At 44.0% G+C, this 6,000-nt stretch overlaps 1 protein-coding gene across 3 annotated transcripts in view; it reads left to right on the top strand.

Annotated features, from left to right (window-relative positions):
• Nucleotides 1–328: 328 nt before the first annotated feature.
• The window catches only part of tfeb (transcription factor EB), a 114,105-nt gene continuing 108,433 nt past the window's right edge, over nucleotides 329–6,000 (top strand). For all 3 annotated transcript variants that reach the window (XM_080209667.1, XM_080209668.1, XM_080209665.1), the window contains exon 1: nucleotides 329–430. The gene's annotated coding sequence lies outside the window, so the exon portion shown is untranslated. The remainder of the gene's footprint in view (nucleotides 431–6,000) is intronic.

The raw sequence follows: 6,000 nt of genomic DNA, 5'->3' as shown, positions 1-6,000 counted from the left end.
TGTGTTTACAGTGCTGTGTTTGTCAATGTGTTTACAGTGCTGTATTTGTCTGTGTGTTTACAGTGCTGTGTTTGTCGGTGTGTTTACAGTGCTGTGTTTGTCGGTGTGTGTTTATAGTCCTGCTTTTCTCAGTGTGTTTACAGCGGTCTTGCTGTGTTGGAGTGTGTTGACAGTTCTCTAGCTGTCTGTGTGCAGAGTGCAGTTTAGCAGTGTGTACACAGTGATGACTGTGTGGACTACAATCCCCAGCAGCCTGTGTTTCAGGCTGGGTGACAGCAGCTCCCTGAAACTGACTCGGATCAGCTGCAAGGGGAAAGATTGCGTCAGTTTCAGTAAAAGCCACTTTCCCTGGCGGGGAGGGAGCAGGAATCCAAACCGCAGCCGCCAAACAGCTCAGTGCACACGGGAGCCGAGTGCTGACCTTCAGCGGGTAAGTGAGAGCTGCTGAGAGTGAAGGGGATCCAGAGAGAAGCTGCTACTCCCGGGTTACAATGTAACCAAAACAACTGGTTACATGGCGCAGAGTAACCAGCCCCGCTACAGTGTAACCAGGAGCTGCAACCTTCCTCCTCAACCTCTCCGCAATGTTATCCTCCACTCTTTGATAAGATTGAGGCCAACTCTCAGAGTAGATAAACACCCGGAGGGAGATTTAAAACCGAGGCAGATCCGCCTCACCCACAGTAAAGATAGAGATGGCCAGGAATTGGCCAACGAGCAGCAAGTCAGAGAGCAGAATGTGGAGAAACAAGTTAACCTCATGTTGTTTCATCTCCCGCTGCTCACAAATCCCAAATTCCTCCCATGAACTATTTATAATCCCCCCATAACCCTCTACACCCCCTCCCCCCTCCTCAAAGCTCACATCTGACAAGTGAGTCAAAGGCAGGGTCCTCCAGAGGTGGTTGTTGACTGGAGCCCTGACGCTAATCCCACAACAAGCAGCATATGAACATTGTGGAAACGAATCCCTCCCCTCCTGCCGTCTGCCAGTTTACAACAAAGTTAATTTAATTTTCATTGACATTCCTGGGACTCTGCAGCAGATTGGTTGCGGGTTACAGCTGATCAACTTCTTCAAAACTCTGAAAGTCACTTTGAAGAAATAGCTCTTTTGAACTGGTCACTACTCAGGGAGTGCAGTCAGTGTGGTGTCCCTGGCCCCGTGGTCAGGATGTGGAGATGCCGGTGTTGGACTGGGGTAAGAACAGTATGAAGTCTCACAACACCAGATTAAAGTTCAACAGGTTTATTTGGTAACAAAAGCCACTAGCTTTCAGAGCGCTGCCCCTTTGTCAGGTAAGTGGGATTTCAGTTCATAAACAGGGCAGATAGAGAGACAAACTCAATTTACAAAATAATGGTTGGAACGTGAGTCTTTACAGGTAATCAAGTCTTAAAGGTACAGACAATGTGAGTGGAGAGTGGCTTAACCCTCTCTCCATTCACATTGTCTGTACTTTTAAGACTTGATTACCTGTAAAGACTCACATTCCAACAAATATTTCATAAATTGAGTTTGTGTTTTTATATGCCCTGTTTGTGAACAGAACTCCCACTTATTTGACAAAAGAGCAGCCAGCGCTCCAAAAGGTAGTGGCTTTTGCTACCAAATAAACCTATTGGACTTTTACCACCAAATAAACCTATTGGACTTTTAGCTGGTGTTGTGAGACTTCTTTCTGTGGTCAGGAACAGGGAGGTGAGACTGACTCCTGGGCAGGCTGGGGAGGAAGGGGCTGAACTGGAGGAGGACAAAGTCTCAGGTGAAGCAAACTGGTCCCAGCATCCTGGCACTGGAGGCCATTCAGGAGTGTGGGGGGGGCGGTGTTGCAGGTGCAATGCAAAGAAATGTAGGAATAGGGGTCAGTGTCATGAGGGAGATCTGTGATTGCTGAGGCCTTGGCCAAAATCTTTGTATCCTCTTTAGCCACAGGTGAGGTACCAGAGGACCGGAGAATAGCTAACATTGTTCCTGTATTTAAGAAGAGCAGAAGAGACAATCTGGGAAATTACAGGCCTGTGAGCCTTACATTATTGAAGAGTTACTTAGGGACAGGACGTACTCACATCTGGAAGAGAATGGGCTTAATAGCAATAGGCAGCATGGTTTTATAAGAACATAAGAAATAGGAGCAGGAGTAGGCCATCTAGCCCTTCGAGCCTGCCCCGCCATTCAATAAGATCATGGCTGATCTGTCGTGGCTCAGTTCCACATTCCCGCCCTCTCCCCATAACCCTTAATCCCCTCTCTTATCAAAAACCCATCAACCCGTGTCTTAAAAATATTTAGTGAGGTAGCCTCCACCACTTCAACGGGCAGAGAATTCCAGAGATTCACCATCCTTTGAGTGAAGAAGTTCCTCCTCAACTCCGTTCTAAACCGCCCCCCCCCCCCCTTTATCTTGAGGCTGTGCCCCCTAGTCCTACTGTCCTTTCTGAGCGGGAAGAGTCTCTCCACCTCTATCCTATCCATCCCATTCATCATCTTATACGTCTCAATGAGATCTCCCCTCATTCTTCTAAACTCTAACGAGTACAAGCCTAGTTTATTCAGCCTCTCCTCATAGCTCAACCCCCTCAACTCCGGCAACAGCCTAGTAAACCTCCTCTGCACTCCCTCCAAGGCCAAAATATCCTTGCGTAAGTACGGCGCCCAAAACTGCACACAGCGGGGGTCATGTCTCACAAACTTGATTGAGTTCTTTGAGGAAGTGACAAGAAACATTGATCAGGGCAGGGCAGTGGATGTTGTTTACATGGACTTCAGGAAAGCCTTTGATAAGGTTCCTCATGGCAGGCTGATACAGAAGGTGAAGCCATATGGGATCCGAGGTGAGCTGGTAAGATGGATACAAAACTGGCTTGGGCGTAGAAATCAGAGAGCAGCAGTGGAACAATACTTTTCCAGCTGGAGGTCTGTGATGAGCAGTGTTCCACAAGCATCTGTGCTGGAGCCTCTGTTGTTTGTAAGATATATAAATGATTTGGAGAAAAATGCAGGTGGTCTGATTACCAAATTTGCAGATGATTCAAAAATTAGGCAAGTAGCCGATAGTGAGGGATATGGACCAGGTAGAGGCAAGAAAATATTAGATCAGGGGGGCATCTGTGTCAGCATCGACTTGGTGGGCTGAAGGGTCTGTCCTTATGCTGCACTGTTCTTTGTTCTTTGTGGCCGGGAGTTCTGAAAGTTATGTGTTGGTGCCATGGTTAGTGACATCTTGTGGCTGGATTTGACCTTGAAGTGGGAGGGGCAGAATATCAGGTAGATCTGGGAATGATGTCCTGTTGAAGGAGTTTAAGGAGTTGGGCTTCAAGTTAAAATACAGAAACTCAAAGGTTCTCTTGATTGTTACCTGAATCACATACCTGTTGGTGAAGGGATTTCAATGCTGGAAGAATGATGTGGGAGGCAGGGGTTACTGGCACCAGGGCTCGGGGAAAGAGGGAACTATTCCTATGGGACAGACCCCAATTAAACCAGGTTGGGATCAACAACCTGACATAAGACCATAAGATATAGGAGCAGAATTAGGCCAATGGGGCCCATCACATCTGCTCTGACATTCAATCATTGCTGAGCAGTTTCTCACCCCCATTTCTTCCAGCTTTTCCCCTGAACCTTTGATGCCCTTACCAATCAAGAACCTATCTATCTCTGCCTTAAATACACTCAATGACTCTATCAAATCACTGGGTCTACGTGTGACTCCAGATCCACAGCAATGAGATTGACTGTTAACCACCCTCAGGGGTGGCCCAGCCAACAACACCCACATCCCATAAACAACAAATAAAAACTACAATAGGAAGGATCTTAGCCTGTTTGGGAGGACCCAAGGATTACAAAAAAACATTGGTTCTCGGTCCCCTAACAGTAGTTAGACTATCAGGCAGAGAATACATCCAGACATTAGAAATTCATGTGGCAAGGATTTTTTTGCGGGGAGGGGGCTGAATTTAATTTTCTTTGAAATTGGGTAAAGCAAATTTTCAATTATAAAGTGCTGGCCAAGTTCATGGAATGTGTACAAGGTTATTTTTCCTGACCAGTATGCCAAGGTACTGATCAGGGATGTATTACCTTCCATCCAGTATTATGCAATGAGATGGAGTTAATTAACAACCATGTGATAGAGGAGTCTTTTGGAGAAGAGTGATCATAACATGAGAGAATTTTACATTGAGTTTGTGAGTGATTTAGTTAAGTTTAGGTAAGTTCTTCAATCTGAGCAAAGCAAACTGTGCAGCTATGAGGAGAGAGTTGGCAAAGAAAATAGAAACAAGGATAAAATATATGACAGTAAATAGCAACGGTAAACACATTAGAGATTGATTCCTAACTTGCAATTCATTTAAGGAATAAAAATAAATTTCTGTGGGAAAAGTGATCCAACTGTGGTGAACAAGAGAAGTTCAAAATAATATTAAAGGAAGATGTTTAAACTGCTGCTAAAAGGGAATAAGGAGGGAGGACTGTGAAAATATAAAAACCCAATAAAAGGCAATAAGGGCATTGATAAAAAATAAATGAGAAATGACATAAAAGCAGATTGTTAAAACTTGTATATGAGCATCTAAAGGAAACAATTAGAGAAAGTGAATGTGGATCCCTTACTGTAGGCACAAAATATAGTGGAGATTAATAAAAAAGCAAAGCCATCAAGCACATACACTGTAGCTGTATTCATGGTGTCAGACACAAAAATATTCCAGAAAGAATAGGGAAGTGGCTCGGCAAGAATGAGGAACTTAAAAAAAATTAGCACTGGTAAAGAAACAGTACTGGAGACATTAATGGTGCTAAAAGCGGCCAAATCCCTGAACCTATTCACCCACCCCACAGGGTTTTGAAAGAGGTAACTTTCAGGACAATGGGTAATCTGGCTTTGATCTTTCACAATTCCTTAGATTCTAGATTAGCCCTGGTGGATTGGAAGGAGCAAATATAATCTGCTCTTTAAGAAAGGTTAAGAGAAAACTGAGAACTGTAGGACAGCAAGCCTGACATCAGCTGTAGGCAAAATACTCGAGTCTATTATTAGGGATGTGGTAACAGAGTGCTTAGCAAATCATATGGTGAGGCCAAGTGAACACTGATTTCTGGAAGCAATATTGTGTCTGACATTTCTGTTAACATTTTGTGAGGTTCAAACTAGCAGGGTAAGTGAAGGGAAACTAGTCAATGCAACATATTTGGGTTTTCATAAAGTATTCAATAAGGTGTCACACCAGAGGTTATTAAACAAAACTGGGGCTCCTGGGATTAGGAAATTACTACCATGAATTGAGGTTTGGTCAATGGACAGAAACAGAGATTTGATTTGATTTATTGTTGTCACGTGTATTAAACATACAGTGAAAAATATTGTATCTTGCACGCTATACAGACAAAACATACCGTTCATAAAGAAGGAAATGAGAGAGTGCAGAATGTAGTATTACAGTCATAGCTAGGGTGTAGAGGAAGATCAACTTAATGAAAGCATTGTTAGAGAGTTTAAAAGAGTTAGAATGAAGTTTTAGAAGCAGAGAATGAGAGTAAAAGATAGAATTAGAAGGTCTGCTGGGCGCAGCTTGCAAGAAGTCACCTCACTCCGGCGCCATCCTGGCCTCATGGTCACGGTCATAGGAATTGGGGTTGGTAAATCCAAACACATTCAGTGCAGGAGGAGGCCACTCGGACCCTCGAGCCTCCACCATTCAATAATTGGCTGATCTGATTTTAACCTCAGTTTCTCATTCATACCTGTTCCTGATAACCTTTCACCCCCACCTTGCACATTAAGAATCTATCTAGCTTTGCCTTAAAGATATTCAAGGATTCTGCTTCCAGCACCTTCTAGACTTTAGGCTGTAACTAGCGGAGAACTTGATTGCCGCGTAACTTCTTTATAATCTATACTCATGACTTCTGAGGGAGATGTGATGTGTCTCAGTTTACTGACAATGAAAGGTTTGGTGGGAAAGTCAGTCATGAGAAGAACACACAGGGTG

This window comes from Carcharhinus amblyrhynchos, chromosome 22 (assembly GCF_965287045.1).
Source record: "Carcharhinus amblyrhynchos chromosome 22, sCarAmb.v2.hapA, whole genome shotgun sequence".
In the NCBI taxonomy this organism is placed as follows: domain Eukaryota; kingdom Metazoa; phylum Chordata; class Chondrichthyes; order Carcharhiniformes; family Carcharhinidae; genus Carcharhinus; species Carcharhinus amblyrhynchos.
This window is presented reverse-complemented; position numbering and strand designations above follow the sequence as displayed.